The sequence below is a fragment of the Rattus norvegicus genome, chromosome 3 (genome assembly GCF_036323735.1).
Source record: "Rattus norvegicus strain BN/NHsdMcwi chromosome 3, GRCr8, whole genome shotgun sequence".
Classification (NCBI taxonomy): Eukaryota; Metazoa; Chordata; class Mammalia; order Rodentia; family Muridae; genus Rattus; species Rattus norvegicus.
Window position 1 is genome coordinate 150,367,803 of NC_086021.1, and position 17,554 is coordinate 150,385,356.

Here is a 17,554-nt window from a genome sequence, read left to right on the forward strand (position 1 = left end):
TAAAACTCACCCTTAAATACATACCTCAGGGTGCCATCACCTTGCAACAAACCCAGCACAGATGTTGCAAATGCACTGCTGGAAACAGATAATTGTTTTAGCTTTCCGAGCACCAAATAAGACTGTCTTTGCATTCAAGTGACCATATCTCCTTCTCTGCTCTTCTCCATCTCTCCTGTTCTTCCTCTGTGGACTGTACTAGTTGGTCCCCCTCTTCTATCCTTGCTCTTGACTGAAGTATTGCTGCTTAAGCTGAGGTAGAGGCACAAGGTAACTTCAATCCTCTGTTCATGGTTCACTCAAAACACTCCAAATACTTTCCCATGGCCCCACATAGTGTAACTTCTGTCTGTCTCCAGTATCATGTCTTATCATCCTCTCCTTCATTCCCAACATTCCACAACATTTGAGTTCAACAGACTACTTCCTTCTTCCACCATCCCAAACCTACTTGTTATACCTCAGGGTTTTGAATTTCCTGCTCTTTCTGCTTGGACCATGCCTGACCCCACCCCCACCCCCAATTATTTTTGTTGGTTCCTTCACTTTGTGATGGTCACTGCTTAAAAAGAACATGGACAGAAAGCTCTTCCTGGTCCTTGGTATATAAAACAGCATCCTCTCTCATTTCCTGTTTCTTCATACTTTGTTTCTTCATAGCATCTTACCTACCTGAAATAGAGCATCTGCCTTGCTAACTAGAGTGTATCTTCTTGAATGGAAGAGGGCCAAAGCCTTCATTGGCTCTGAATATTTATATATTCTTAGTTTCTAGAATGGTACTCAATGAAAGCATGGATGAATAGATGGATGTGTGATGGATGGATGGATGGATGGATGGATGGATGGATGATGGATGGGTGGGTGGGTGGGTGGGTGGATGGATGGATTGATGAGAGAGCAAATTGGTAATGAATGGTATATCATGGATGTTCATTGTATCTAACTTGCAACAAATATACCAGAGATATTTTGCCCCAATTGTTGGAAAGTGATCTTTGCTTTAGTTTTCTGAGTACCAAATAAAATAGTTTGCATTAAAAAATTCATCTCTCCTTTTCTACTCTGACTTCTCTCCTCCCCTGGACTAAAATTCACCTCTTCATTGGTCTTCCTAGTTAAATTAAATGAAACATGGTGCTGCTGTACACACTTTGACCCAGAAAGCCAGAAGACATTAAGTGAGGCAACATCATGGACAAGCTGGATCATTAGACAGCAACATGTGTATGATGGCCGATCAGGAATGAACGCGCATTTCCCCAGCTGCCAAGAAGATTGGTTATTATTGGCCTTGAGGGGTCCCTCTGTAGCAATGGCTGTGAGCTGGAAGGTGTTATCAGCTTGTTTCCAGTGATGAATTTACTGGCTATGTATAGTCCTGGCTCCCCCACTCTGTTAGGGGCAGTTTTTAAGGCCAGTTGAATTGCTCTACTTTGATTTCTCCTTTCACAGTTTTGTCCCCTTACTTTCTAATGGAGGATGCCTCGAGAGACCATCACCCACCCAACCAACCCACAAGGCTCTAGCTGAGAGCCTGTTTCCAGGAGGTTTGATCAAAGACAACATGGCATGAAAAATGCCCACATCCAAGCAGTGGATTCACACACAGTTCAGTATCTCCCCTTCCAGAGGCAACACACTGGAACTGAGAAAACTGAGAAGTTTCAAAGTCACATCTCCCATGTCAACCATTTCATCCCAGAGTATCAGGTCACCAGCAGACACACAGGCCACGCAATGTTCTGTTTGAACCCTGATGTCCTTGTTTCCCTCCCCTGTTCCTCACTCTCTCTGTCTCTGCACAGTGTGCATGGAGTTGAGATCAGCTACATCAAAAGCAGGTAAAATATTATTCAGCTGTGCCCACTTTCACCAGGAATGGCGTCTCAGCTAAGTAGTCAAGCAGGTTTATTAAAATTCGTGCAGGCAATTCCACCCTGAAAATGGACGTGTTGGACTCTGGTTAACTCAACTCTTGTTGAATAAGGGCAAAGAGGTCAGTAGGAACTGGAAAGATGCCCCAGGAGAAGCCAAGAGGCATTGAGTAAGCCAAGGTCTTGAATAAGCTAAAGTATTAGAAAGCAGAAAATACCTGACAGGGGGAAAAAGCTATGAAGCAGAACAAGAACATAAAGTAGGGCATGGAAACTGGCTATTAGGAGTGAAAGAACACAGGGAAATTTTTTCTGAAGTATAAAAGGTCCAACTTTTAGCAACATGGTGAGTAAATTCTGAGTCTCTGGCATAGAGCATGGTAACTATAATTAATGTTATATTGTTTACTTGACATTTTATGAGAACAGATTTTTAAGTGTTCATCCCTACATACAAATGATGACTACCGTTGGCATGGAAGTGTTAATTAACTGGATTGGTAATGTATGTACAAATCAAATTGTCACATTGCACATCTTGAATAATTATAATTTTTATCTGTCAAATATTTTGCTGAGGATAACCGGAAATATTTTTTACGACATAACCATGCCATAAATAGTAGTCAAATATTGGTAACAATCACATAGACCCTCTGTAGGAAAAGACTGATTCAACAACTTTGATTATACCTATATTATGGGAAGCCATGGAGCCATTAATAATAATGGCTTTGTGTTCTGTATGCTCCAATTCGAAAAACCTCATTTTAAAATAAAATAAACAAATGAACACTATAAAAAGAAAAGCTTAGTAGTCGTTTGATATAAATGAAAAGAAGCAGGTACAAATAGAATGAAGCATCAACTGACTAAGGAAACTTGGCATTTCCAAATTTTTGGAGCTGAGCATGCTACATACCCTGGGAATCTCAGTATTCCCATGGGCCTCCCTGCTCTGCTGTTAAACTTGCTCATTTTACTTCTACTATTGTGGCTAGGATTATTATCTCACTAATTCCTTTATGTGTATTTTTCAATAAACCCATTAACTGAAGCATATAGAGGTCTTTAAAGCCCAAAATATCTTACTAAAACATAAAACAATGACAAAATAATAGTGGCCACCATTAGAGAGTACTGACTGCATGGCAGGTGAGCCTTGAGCCATAAATCCTCATAACTGTCAAGAATGTATAAGGAACCTGTTTAGAGAGAATATCTAATGCCTGGGAATTGGCTGCATAAATTATTCAACATCAGGCCAGTCTGGCCAAACTGAATCCCAAACTAGGATTACTAGATTCTAAATCTGTAGTCATTGTAATTCCTGGGAAAATTTTGCACAAGTCTGTTCTGTTTTCCTATAGACTATTTTTCAGTACTCACCAGAGCAAGATGCAGATTTACATGATGAGCCCTAAGCTAGCCTTAGTGTTAACTTTGGATCTTATTCCCAGTTTGGAAGCCATTGACTAGCTCTCTGTAGAAGCCTCAAGACAAGCTCTCCTGGTTTGCTTCTTAGTGTTCTGGTCAGAGAGGAGCTACTAACCAGTCTTAAACCTGAAGAAGCCAAAACACTGCAAAGAAAGCTATTCTGTCTCCTTGCTCTGTGCGGCCACCTAAATAAATAGAACCTACCTGACAGCACATATTCTGTCCCATAGACTAGCAAAGAATCCATTTACCTAAGCGCGCTTCCTTGTATGCACACTGCATTTATGTTTTACAACGGGGCCATCTGTGTTACCATAGTTATAGCCCTGACAGCATTTCCATAAAGATGATAGTAAATCCTTCTTTTCCGAGGTTCATAAATAGCCCATAAAAACAGAGATTGGGCTAAAATAGATCCCCAACAGTTTCCAGTTAAGACACCAATGCATGTTGTGAACAAATTAAACAAATATCAATTTACATGGCAGGCTAAAATATTGCAAATGTTTACAATTTCCAAGGGCAATTATGTATTCATAGAGGAAAAAAGATAAACTAAATAACTGCATAAGATTATAGAGTTACCCTTGATTTTAGTAAGTCTGTAAGTCATTCTTTTAATTAGTTTAAAGTGTTGAAAAGTCAGATTAGTATTCTATCACCTACAGATGTTCCCTGATTGCATTTGGTAGAGATCTTTTGATAGTGAACAGGAATGGGCAGTGGTGCCTTGGGCAATATGGAAACTCAATGGAAGGATTTGCAGGATCCTGTAGGATTATAGGAAAAGGGAGGAGAATGCCAAGAACAATTACTGAAAGGGATGAGAAACCATGCTAAAGTCTTTCTGCAGCATTTTTCTGAGAACTAAAAGTCCCAGGAAGGGACGTGGCAGCACAGGCAGGCTTCAGTCACGTGCCGCCTTTTGTTTCTATTAGAACTGCCACAGTAATATGCATTCAGCTGCGTCCTTTAGAACTGCCAACTAAAAGAGAGCCAAGCCAAGCCAGAAAGGAAAGCAGAGAGAGAGAAAGAGAGAGAGAGAGAGAGAGAGAGAGAGAGAGAGAGAGAGAGAAGGGAGGGAAGGAGAGAGGGAGAAAAGAATATGGAGAGGCAAAGGCTGAAGACCACATGAATATGTAATACTAAGAATAAACAATGTTGTAAGGATACAATGAAATATTATACAATCATTGGGGCCTATGCTATAGGAACAAAATACTTAATAGCTCAGAATGTTAAACTCAATATGGCATTAAGTAACAAAGTAGCTTAGCAAGCAAATGTGTGGCCAATATAACTCCAATTTAAGGGAAAGTAAGTAGTAATCTTTCTTGTTGCTATGACCATATACCTGAAAGAAATAACTTGAGGCAGGAAAGATTTGCTTAGGTTTCTCTTTCTAGAGGGTTTGGTCCATGGTCACTTGGGGGGACATGCTTGGTCATTATACTTGGTGGTAGAAACATGTGGCAGAGAAGAGCTCCTCACCAGTCTCAGTTAGGGTTCTATTGCTGTGAAAAAACACCATGACCAAAATCAACTTGGGAAGGAAAGGTTATATTTTATCTTACAGCTTGTAGTTCACCATCCAGGGAAGTCAGAGTAGGAATCTGGAGACCCAAGCCAATTCAGAGTCTATGGAGGGATGCAGTTTACTGGATTTCTCTTTCTGGCTGGCTCAGCCTGCTTTACTATACCCAGACACCAGCCCAAGGATGGCACTAACTACGTGAGCTAGCCTCTTACACACCCCGTATCAATCATCAATGAAGAAAATGCACTACAGGCTTACCTATAGGCAGATCATATGGACGAATTTTCTCAGTTGAGAATGCCTCTTGCTAAATGACATAGGCATGTGTCAAGTTGACCCGGAACTAGCCAGGACATCACCTCATAGCAAACAGGAATCAGAAAATAGGGCAGGACATGTTGAGAAATACAAGGACCCACCCCTAATAATCCGTCAATCGTGATTCCATTTCCAAAAGTTCAAATAGACTCTTCAAATAGCACCTCGGTCTAAGGAGCAAGCTTTCAAAATTCAAGCCTGAGTGGGACCCTTCACATTCAAACAATAATAGCATGTGTGCCTAGAGAAAAATGGATGAGAGGATTTCAAGTTATTTTTAGTTTCTTATTTTAGCTAATCTCCATGAATTATTTTTTTTAGCTAAATATAAAATTGCTTTGGAAAGGATGTGATTTTTAAAATGCAAAGTATTTTACAGGTTTCAAAGCCTTGTCCTAAAGTGTCTGTATTCATTATGTGCCCTTGCGTTACCTCATTGCACACGTGGTGAATTTGAGGCATAGAGCGATCTTCTAACAACAACAACAACAACAACAACAAAAAAAAATTCCAAGGTAGAATGAAGACTTGAACTGAGGATTAGGCTAAATGTCTCAGCTAACGTCTCATTCACAGGTGTTCTTATCTTTGGGGCAGCTGGGTCTCCTGGATATCGCATTGGCAAAGGAGTAAACACAGCATACAACACTCCTCTTATACCCTAGTTTCTTAGGTTTGTTGAGTTGACTGTAAAGTTGGGCTTGGGTTTGCCTACTCTTCTTCAGGAGAGAGTAATTAACATGATACTGGAAATTCTGAGTATTATACTTGACTTGCTGAACATTACCTTTTTAAAAACATTCATTTATTATGTATACCGTATTCTGCCTGCATGTATGCCTGCAGGCCAGAAAAGGGCACCAGATCTCACTATAGCTGGTTACGAGCCACCATGTGGTTGCTGGGAATTGAACTCAGGACCCTCTGGAAGAGCATCAGTGCTCTAAACCTCTGAGCCATCTCTCCACCCCTGAATGTTACCTTTCACATGCCATTTTGAAGGCATCTTTGTATCTGAAAAGTCACTTACCCCTAGCTACACAACATTGATTTCTAGGCGTTCACAGATATACATGGCAACTCCTGGAAGAAACTTTGATGGACTGAGGTTGAAGTGATGGGATACAGTGGGAAAATATATCCTCTGAATAATGTGTGCAGAAACCCACAGGAAATGTTTCACCAGCAGACTCAAAATGCAACCTTGCTTTGCTGAGATGAAGACTAGAAACTCCAACATTCTCAAAGCACAGCCCTCCTAACCATAGCTCAGAAGCTGACATTTGGCTGACCCAACATCTTCATACAATGAAGAGTTAGCTCCTATGTTCATCTTCCCTTCCTGTGCCCAACTGATTGGAGTTTCATCACAGACAAGCACATTAGGCTTAGTGGATACCAGGGTTGGGGCATGGGCACAGGATCCTTCTTTTCACAATGAATTCAGAAGTCAGGTTTAATTAAATGCTTTTAGTTTCTGAAACATCAGTTAGTGCCAATGGTGATTCAGAAAATCAGGTGAGCCATGATTGTCTGAAGCAGCAGGCTTCAGTAGCAGTGGATCTGTTTCATGCCGTTATATGTGTCCCCCGCAGACATCCTTGTGGTCCACAGTCAAGTATTAGGATAAGAGGACTCAGTGGCTTTCCACACTCAAGGGACCACACTGAAAGCCCAAGCAACGTGACTTGCTAATCCTGCCAAATAAGTAAACAACCAAGCCACATGCATCAAAAGAAATATGTATAAGCAGGGACAACTATGGCCTGTGATGTGGCTTCTTCTGGTTATTCTTTACACAGCCATTAAGATAATGGTAAATCCTGAGTTCTTTGCAATATGGTATCTAGGTTTTTTGTTTATGCTAGTTTAGTTTTGTTGTTGTTCTATGGCCAGGAAGGTAGGGCAGGCATTGGTTTGGTGTCAAAGATCTAGATTCTAGTGCCAGCTCCATAGTTAGTAGACACAAGCCACTTCAGAGCAGTCACTAAAACCCTTGAGATGATTCATAAAGTGAAAATTATTCTCATTGTACTATTGATTCTGTTTGTCAGTTTCACCCTCATTTTTGTTTGCTTTTGTATGATATGGGTTTTCCCAGAGACTCCAAGTCATGTGGTAGTGACTTATAGCTGGTGGCTAACAGAGTGTATGCCTGTGGATTTTCATGGTTTTACTACCAAGCCTTTTAGAAATGTTTCCTGCCTTAGCCTCTCATCACTTCTTCCACTCTGTGTTGTTTCTGCAGGTACTGGGTGTGCTACATTCTACTGAATTGTTAGATGAGTCCATTGTACTCATACAACAGACACCAAAGACCTATCTGAAGGAGGCAGAATCTTCATGAACTGAGGAGTTTTTTCTGTCATGAAGTATTCCAAGATGTGAACATTTCTTAGACAGCACCCAGACATGCCTCAGTGTATAAAAGTGTCTTAAGTCAGAAGAGTTAGGATATGGGTTGTGTTTGTGGTGACTTTGGAAAGTAAAAGAAAAATGGTTCCTATACTTGGAAGGAAGCCAGGATCCTCACATAAAGGACTTTATGTTTAATACATAGTCTCTCAGCATTAACTTTTCAAGGACTTTACAAGTCAACCTCTAGTTGCTGCCACTCCAATACCACTGAGCTAAGGCAATGTGGACACACACACACACACCCAGCATGCTACTCTGGGTGACTTTGTTCACTAGCTCAACCAAGCCTCGATCCACTGCCACTTGCTGTGGCTACTTTAATAGACAGGACTGAAAATTTCTTATCTCTTAACTTTCTAGTCACTGGATTCAGTATAACAGGTATTCAAATGTGTTCTGGATATTGGTAACTTTGAAACAATGTTTTATGCTTTTCTACTATAATAAAAAGTTGGCTATAGAGTTGGAACATTTCTGTCCTATGTCAGGTGATTCACCTGCCTTGATAGGGGAAAAAATAGGAGCAAGGCAGAGCAGACACAAAATAACTGAAACTTTTGGTTTCATTCAACTCCCTAAAACTTTCGTTAAGATATAAACCATATCTAAAAATTTGTAAGACTATTATATGAACTTTCTGTATTCTCAGGATCTAGAAGTTTATCAGACAGATATGGTTAAAACTCTGTAGAATCTGTAACAAATGCTCACTTAAAACTTACAACAGGGTTAATAATCAGAAAGCCACATAGATTATCTTACCAAAACTAAACATATAGGCAGCAAAACCTGCCAAAATGAAAACAAAGATATAATCCATCGAAGTCTCAAAATGGACTAACCTTTTATTTTAACTTCTACAGTTCTGCTTCTGGTTAACTGTTCTTGTTAACTAAAGAATGTAACCCAAGGCATGGTTTTTATGCTTACAGGTCTACTCTGAAAGTGACTCAAGGCTAGACTTGAATTCCAGACATTCAGTGGAGTTGCTGATTAACTAAAGTTAGAGCCAAAATTATAAATACAAAACACTAATCATCAGAAACTGGGATATTCCTATCTTATGATATAGCAAGACAATGACCTAAACAGTCTGCAAAAAAGCCTATAAAATTAAAAATGTCGCTCCTTATGTAAGGTCTATTCATACTAACAGAGCCCAACTTAGGAATATATGTAGATCCTCCCTGTGTTTGCTAACTTTGTTACGGTTTACTTATTTTCATAAACTGAGTCATATAAAAATCTATGATATTCTGCAATGGTGTGCTATGAAAGCATGAGGAAAGTAAAGTTGCTGGTGTCCCCGTGAACTGAATTTATGATTTAATGATTTATTTTAATAAGCTTCACTTAGCTTTCTGTATATGTTTTCAAGGTTAAACCTAAAAGAAGTAACTAATACAAGTAGTTTATTTAGAGTCAGGTATACTTAATAGATGGCCCTAAAAACTTTACAGAGATGCTAAAACTGATGTTTAAAATGTTTAATGGAGAAAGCTTCTTATGACAGACAGAAATTTCAGTTCCTAAAATCAACCCTAAGATCTCCAAAGAAGATGATGGACACAGACAACTTCACCTGAATTATGGAAACATTAATCGCTGGGAAAAACTGCCCCTGTCACCAGGCCTCCACCCACAAAGTGGACACTGTTGGGTTAACTACTCTGTTCTGCCTCATCACAGCAGGTCAGATTCTCCAAGCTCCTCCTAACCAGAAAAATCTCTCAGACCTTCTGGGTCTAACAGCCAAAGGCCGACGATGTCCTTTGCAGCAACTGAAGATGTAATTCTGTCCTATGTTGACAGCCAAAGACCAAACACTTTCGCTCCCAATGAAGCCACCAAGACCACAAGAACCTAGGATAGCCATAAGTCTCTGTCTTTTTAATTGATACATAGGGCATCTGAATTATACTCCCTGATATAATTTATCCTTCTCAGATTCCTGGTGGTATTGACAGATAACTAACTTTATCAACTTAGCAACAGCTGCCTGGTTAATGCATTTATAAAAACCAGGCCTTGTCTTTTTAGAGCTATTATGTCACTTGATGAAAAATGCAAACACACAGGCAAGGCTGTCCTACTAATGGGCTTCACATTAAAGGGTAAGCTGGTTTTAGATGTAACTTTTACTATTTAAAGGAACTTATTTGCAAAGACTGCTCTCAATATTCAACCACTTACTTATGTCTAAAGATAAATAATTGGATTTTAAAAGTTTAAGGTTTATATACTGTGATGGTTTGCATATGCTTGGCCCAGGGAGTGGCACTATTGGAGTAAGTGTTGAATAGGTATCTTACTGTGAGAGTGGGCTTTAAGACCCTATTCTAGCTGTCTGGAAGCCAATAGTCAGCTAGCAGCCTTCAGATGAAGATGTAGAACTCTCAGGTCCTCCTGCACCATGCCTGCCTGGATGCTGCCATGTTCCTGCCTTGATGATACTAAACTGAACTTCTAAACCTGTAAGCCAGTCCCAATTAAATGTTGTCATTATAAGAGTCATCTTGGTCATTGTGTCTGTTCATAGCAGTAAAACTGTAACTAAGACATATATATTATACATGTCTAAAATAATTTAAATTATACACATCTCTCTTTGTGTGGGTGTGTGTGTGTGTGTGTGAGAGAGAGAGAGAGAGAGAGAGAGAGAGAGAGAGAGAGAGAGATAAGGTTCTAAAGACTGACTGAATATATTTAAGGGCAAGTTATTCTATGCTATTGTTATACTAAGATTTCAGAAATCTAAAGTTTTAACATTAATCAGCCAAGTCTTGATAATCTGGAAAAGCATTAACTGCTATTATCAGTCACAAGTTCAAGATTTTAAATTTTCCCTGGTTGTCTTCCAAACATAGACTTAAAGATGTTTATCCTCAAGTTAAAACATCTATATATATATATATATATATATATATATATATATATATATATATATAGAGAGAGAGAGAGAGAGAGAGAGAGAGAGAGAGAGAGCGCACTATAGATAGAGATATAGACGGGTTAGATAGAGACAGTCTTCAGCCCTCTGGACTGAAAAAAAAATATGTTTATGTTTTTAACCGAAAGCATAGCTTTTGCTATGACTTGGAAGCATGGATCTACTCTAGCTGTTTTACAGACACCTGTTAGCTGATTTTTCTACAATGTAGATTTCACTAAGATTACAAAACATAATAATGTAAGTTTTATGGAATTGAGAAAGAATTAAGACTTAGACCCACCTTTTACAGGTCAAACTGACTACAGAGAAATACTCCTGTGAATGAGAAACCTAAGATTCCCTGCCTATTGCCTATTCCTGAAGGGGAGCTCCAAAAGAAAAGATTCCTTTTGGTTCTTTAGCTTTGAGCTGTCCCCAGTCTATCTGTCTTAGCAGAGATACTTTGCAGTGTCTACCACTGGGAAATGCTGGACTTGCCCAGTGGATGTAACTTCCCTGTCTCTTCAGCTGGATCAGTTCCTGATGCTCTGACGAGTATCCCATTGTCCTAGTTCTCTCCCATCCTTTTGCTAACATTCTAGCCTTCCTAGACACTAGCAATAGCATCCTAATTTCAGCAGGAAATAGTTACAGAAGAGCGTATGCTGCCACTTAACCTTAACAGAAAGGTAGGAATATTAAAGGAAACGTCCTGGAAGAGGGGACAAAATGGTTACCTGTAGTTCCAATTGTCATACCAAGATAATAACCTTAAGATATCTAATCGAGCAGGCATAATTTATGAATGAGCAATACATCTTTTAATGCATTACACATTTTGTTTTCCTCTTGATAAAGAATGCTAAGGCCCTATTAAGAATTTGACAGGGAAGCACAAGACAAGGAGGGAATGATGAACTACCCTATCTCCATTTTGTCTTGAAAGCCATCTTATAGTAAAAACAAAGTTCATTCTTGATTAAATCTCTGTTTCCGAAAGATTGGGCTATGCCCCATCTGTAACCTTAACTATAATAGCTCTGTACTGCCTGTTCCAGGAAATAGCAGCCGTGTCTTTGTTTTAAAAGGTTATTATGACCGCCTGTTGTTATGACCACCATCACCATCTTGCAACCCTACGTTTGTTTCCAAGGTTATTACTGCTGTCTGCTGTTATAACTACCTTGTTATGACCACTCTGTTATATTCTGCTTCTGTAATCCTGCCTATTTGCCTGCCAAATTCTTAATTTAGAAACCCCTCTACCCCTGAACTATAAAAACCTTATCTTTGCCATGTCTGATGCTGACTTCTTGAACCCTGTCTTAGGGGAAGACAGTCATTGTACATGAATCAAAAAGCTTGCTTTAATTAATTTGGCCATAATGATTTGGGTCATTGGTCTGTCTCATCATGTATTTAGGATTGACATCAACTCCAGCATTTGTACACAGTGAAAATAAAGCATGGAAAGACTGATGTCAGGGAAACACACCAGAGCCAATGGGGATGTAACAGGTTCTAAAAGATGCTTTACCTAAAATGCATTGGCTTCCCACGGTAACCTGGTAACAGAAAGGCCCACCTAGTAACAAATAGCAGGATGGAAGCCTGGCATCTCTGACTATATTTTCTATCTGCCTTTATAGCCATCTTGGCAGAAGTGAAGATATTCTGGAGATACACCCTTCCCCTTAGTTATAATACTATTGAAGCTATAAACTGCGTGGAGCTGCAATTCCCCCAAATTCTTTTGCTAGAGGAAGAATCTGGAGGAAAGGAAAGTGAATGCCCAGAGACAGCCAGAGGAGGAGCCTGCTGGGAGATTTCCAATTGTTCTGTTCATTTATAGAAAAGAGTAAATCTAAAACAAGAACGTTTCAGTGATGGGCTGAGCACATTTTGACCAGGAATGCATACTCTTGCCCTTTATTTAAACTTAAACGACTCACCACTTGAGCGCATGCTGCTCATGAACAGGACCCAAAGTAGGCTCCCAGAACCTGTCAGGTCATTCACAACTCCAGCTCCAGGCGAGCTAATACCTCCGGCCTCCACAGGCTCTCTCTCTCTCTCTCTCTCTCTCTCTCTCTCTCTCTCTCTCTCTCTCTCTCTCACACACACACACACACACACACACACACACACACACACACACACACCACTGAAAATAAAATGTCTTTTAAAAAACCCTAAATCCCATTTAGCATCCTAAATATGGACTTGAATATCACTGAACCCCTCTTTATTTCCTCCATTTCCATGTGGCTTCAGTGACTAAATATACCTTCTCCTCTTTTCCCTATGCTTTGTCACTTTAATTGACAGGCAGCTGAGTCCAACTTGTTAGGCTGCCAGACTCCAGGCTTTAAACTCCAATTAATACTTCGTTGCTCTGGGTCACCTGCTTATCTCTGCGCATAGGTGAACTAATCACTTAAGGAGTGCCTATCTAGAAATTTGGGATGCCTAAGCTATCTCATTCCCCTCAGAGACTAGGCACAATGAAAGGGTAACTGGAGGCATCCTGTCAGTTTTTTATGATGTTCCATTGTTATAACCCTCCCTCCCCCAAGTTGCCTAATGGTCATCAGTTACTGTATTAAACCAACAGTTACTTCAAATTCCAGGAACAGAAGACTTCACAAGGCAGAATACCCCATATGAGGAGAGTGACCAATAATAAGGATGCTACACATTGGAGCAGGAGGAATTTGCTTCTGAGAACCACCTTGTACCCCCAAACAATGAATAATTATTTGGATCACCTTGTAGAACTGGCACTTATCTGTTGTCTATCTTCATAGACTGTAACCTCCCTGGCCAAAAATGAGAATATTCTAAAACGACTCTTGTCTCTCAAACTGACAAGCAGACTCTTGAAAGAATGGACCCCAAAGAGATGGAAAATTTCCCAAGAATCTCATGTCCACCTACTCGACTCTCTATTTAAACTTTGATTTTACTTCAGTACCCTGAAAATAGCCATGGCGGAGACTGGATCTCTTGGTCCTCCTTAACAATGTGGCTACATTAAATAAATCATAGTTTTTCGGCTTTTTACTATTGATTTGGCTGTTTTAATTCGTTTCTAATGTTTGGGTGGCTGAACTTGACCTCTTTGGTAGAAACTGTATGGCCAAATACAATAACGCAACTACTTTATTATGAATTCCTTTACCCCATTCCTCGATTCTTCATGCCAAAACTCATGGCATTACCACAAAAGTTATAGTTTCTGCTTCTCATAATTATTTATCTCTTTGCTGTATTTTGGACAGGTGGCCAAGCCTAGTATGTTGACACTTACAGTTGATGGACTGTTGCCCCCAAACCCCACTAACAAAACAGAAGCATAGAATTCTATAGTTGTTTCTCAGATTTAATGGTTAGCTGGGGAACCCTGGAAATTCCAGATTAGGCTGCAGATGGATAGAGAGGCTCACGGCTCCTTAATCAGAGAATAAGGAAGGGAAGCTGGCCAGGGAGAGGTATTAGAGACTCTGGAGGAGACCTCAGCCTACAATCATAGGGTGCAGAAGGGCCATTGAACTGTATAACGCCTCTGTGCCCCTGAGGAAATTCAGCATGAAGAGCAGGGCTTGCTGCAGTACAATGAAGGCAGTACAAAGCAGCCATCTGCTCTATACCGAGTCTCACCGTGGTTGAGGACCATTACTGACAATTACCTTTTCCAACTCCACTTCTATTTCTTTACTTGATGTTGCTTTGGCTTTCAAATCTACCTTTGTACCTCCAAATCTTCAGAGTCCCTTTCTGTTCCCTAAGCAGTCTTTCTAAATCTTTGCCCTGGGGAATCTATCTGAGAAATGTGATAGTTACCTCCAAAGCCAATGCCCCAGGACTGGTTTGAAACTCTACTCAGCACATGCCTTCCTTTGTGGCACACTCCTAAGACTACCCCCGAGAATACTTTATTCTTTCTTTACTGAGTCCCTTTATAGTAGGAACTCAGAGAAGGAAGAGGATACACAAGGAAAACTCTGAAGCCAGAAGAAAGAAGGATTCCCGGAGAATAAGAACAATAAAGTCACCATTAGCAGATGTGGAGCCCTGTCTCCTCTACAGTGCATACCTCCAGGTCTGGTGGCAAGGAATAGTCTCCAACAGCTAATGTAAAGATCTTATGTGTCGTTTTGGTGAACTGACATCAGAAACAGATCTTTCACTTTCAAAATGAGTCAATTCATTGCAACAAATGTTGTTCTATTAGCAAGTCATATTAAGAAGAGAAGAAACACAACCTTCACAGTAGGTGTCTGTGTTTATAGTTTCTTATACTTTAAGGACATAGGTGGTCCTTATAATTTCATACGGACTGGAATTTGTGGTTTACTAATTACTTTTGAGGAAATGGGAAAAGACACTGGTTGGAATCAACAGTTTCTTCAGTTCAGGTCGCTTGCAGGTTTCAGCTGACTGGTGAATAAGCTGCACAGCAGCTATGTTTTCCCTCAGGAGCTTTAAAGAGTCAGCAAATGGCTCATCTGTCAATCCTGACCTATATGACAATTAGTAAGCTCTCCAACAAGCTACTTATCAATAACCTACTTGAAATGGATAGAAGAGGTTATTCTTGTCACAAGAGGTTAAGTTGTGCTTTGATAACTAATAATTGGTGTCTGTGGGTTTGAACACATATTTTAAAATATATGATACACTTTCTTTTTCATTATTTCTTGGAAACTTTTTTGTTTACATTTCAAATGTTATTCCCTTTCCTAGTTTCCTGGCCATAAGCCCCTCATCCAATCCCCTCCCCTTCTTCTGTGAGGGTGTTCCCCCTCCCAGCCCCACTCTTTCCCAACCCTCTGACATTCCCCTACACTGGGGATGGGTCTAGCCTTTGCAGGACCAAGGGCTTCTCCTCCCATTGGTGCCTAACAAGGCCATCCTGTGCTACATATGCAGCTGGAGCCATGGGTCTGTCCATGTTTAGTCTTTGGGTAATATGGATACAGAAAATGTGGTACACTGTACAATGGAGTACTACTCACCTATCAAAATCAATGACCTCATGAAATTCATAAGCAAATGGATGGAACTAGAAAATATCATCCTGAGTGAGGTAACCCAAACACAGAAAAACATACATGGTATGCACTCACTGATTAGTGGATATTAGCCCAAAAGCTCAAATTATCCAAGATAAAATCCACAGACCACCTGAAGCTCAAGAAAAAGGACAACCAAAGTGTGGATGCTTTAGTTCTTACAAAGAGGAACAAAAATATTCATAGGAGGGGATATAGAGACAAAGGTTAGAACAGAGACTGAAAGAATGGCCATTCAGAGCCTGCCCCAACTGGGTATTCAGCCCATTTATATACAGCCACCAAAACTAGATAATATTGATGAGGCCAAGAAATGCATGCTGACAGGAGCCTGATATAACTGCCTCATGAGAGGCTCAGCCAGAGCATGTCAAATACAGAGGCGAATGCTAGCAGCAAACCATTGAACTGAGAGCGTGGTCCCCATTGGAGGAGTTAGAGAAAGAATTGAAGGAGCTGAAAGGGCTTGCAACCTCATAAGAACAACAATGCCAACCAAGCAGAGCTCCCAGGGATGATACACATTTCTTGCTTATATATAGAAAGGTTTTCTCCATACACCTTCACTCAGAACCCAAGTTACTCAAGGAGGTAAAAGGAGGGAAGGATGGAGGGAAGAAGGAAGCTAGTGACGGACGAAGAACAGGAGAATCAGCATCGCTCTAAATCATAGAAGCGCTATGCATTATCCTGGTCACGCTTCAGTAACCTAGAAATCTCACAAAGCTTTAAATGCGGCAGGAAATTGGAAGCACTGCTTATTAACAAGTGGAATGTTTATCACAATACACATAGGCCCGAGCTCATCAACAAAGCATTCTACAAAAAGACAAAGGCAAACAGAGCAAAATGGTAGCATGGTCCAAGAACACATCTTGTAATCTTGAGTTTCATGTTAGTAACAACATACTTAAAAGGAGAGAGAAGGGGAGGAGGGGGAGGGGAGAGAGAGAGAGGGGCGAAGAGAGGGATGGATGGATGGATGGAAGGGAGGGAGGGATGGAAAGAGGGAGGGAAGGAGGGGGGTGAGGGAGAGAACAAATAGGTACACCAACCTCTTATCAATGAGACCAAGCAGTTAATGTGACTTCCCAAGATGACACGGCTTAGTTGGCAGTGGTCTTCTTTGAACTAGCAGCTCTACAATGACTGGATTGAGGAGTGGTAAAAAAAAATTTCCTGAACAAAACACCAATGGCTTATGCTCTAAGATCAAGAATCGACAAATGGGATCTCATAAAACTGCAAAGCTTCTGTAAGGCAAAGGACACTGTGGTTAGGACAAAACGGCAACCAACAGATTGGGAAAAGATCTTTACCAATCCTACAACAGATAGAGGCCTTATATCCAAAATATACAAAGAACTCAAGAAGTTAGACCGCAGGGAAACAAATAACCCTATTAAAAAATGGGGTTCAGAGCTAAACAAAGAATTCACAGCTGAGGAATGCCGAATGGCTGAGAAACACCTAAAGAAATGTTCAACATCTTTAGTCATAAGGGAAATGCAAATCAAAACAACCCTGAGATTTCACCTCACACCAGTGCGATTGGCTAAGATCAAAAACTCAGGTGACAGCAGATGCTGGCGAGGATGTGGAGAAAGAGGAACACTCCTCCATTGTTGCTGGGATTGCAGACTGGTAAAACCATTCTGGAAATCAGTCTGGAGGTTCCTCAGAAAATTGGACATTGAACTGCCTGAGGATCCAGCTATACCTCTCTTGGGCATATACCCAAAAGATGCCTCAACATATAAAAGAGACACGTGCTCCACTATGTTCATCGCAGCCTTATTTATAATAGCCAGAAAATGGAAAGAACCCAGATGCCCTTCAACAGAGGAATGGATACAGAAAATGTGGTACATCTACACAATGGAATATTACTCAGCTATCAAAAACAACGAGTTTATGAAATTCGTAGGCAAATGGTTGGAACTGGAAAATATCATCCTGA

General features: G+C 40.3%; 1 long non-coding RNA gene across 1 annotated transcript in view; it reads right to left on the reverse strand.

Moving 5' to 3' along the window:
- LOC120101717 (uncharacterized) overlaps positions 1 to 17,554 on the reverse strand; it is a 52,691-nt gene that overhangs the window by 20,843 nt on the left and 14,294 nt on the right. The window contains exon 2 of the long non-coding RNA XR_005502512.2: positions 25 to 78. This is a non-coding gene — a long non-coding RNA (uncharacterized LOC120101717). The remainder of the gene's footprint in view (positions 1 to 24; positions 79 to 17,554) is intronic.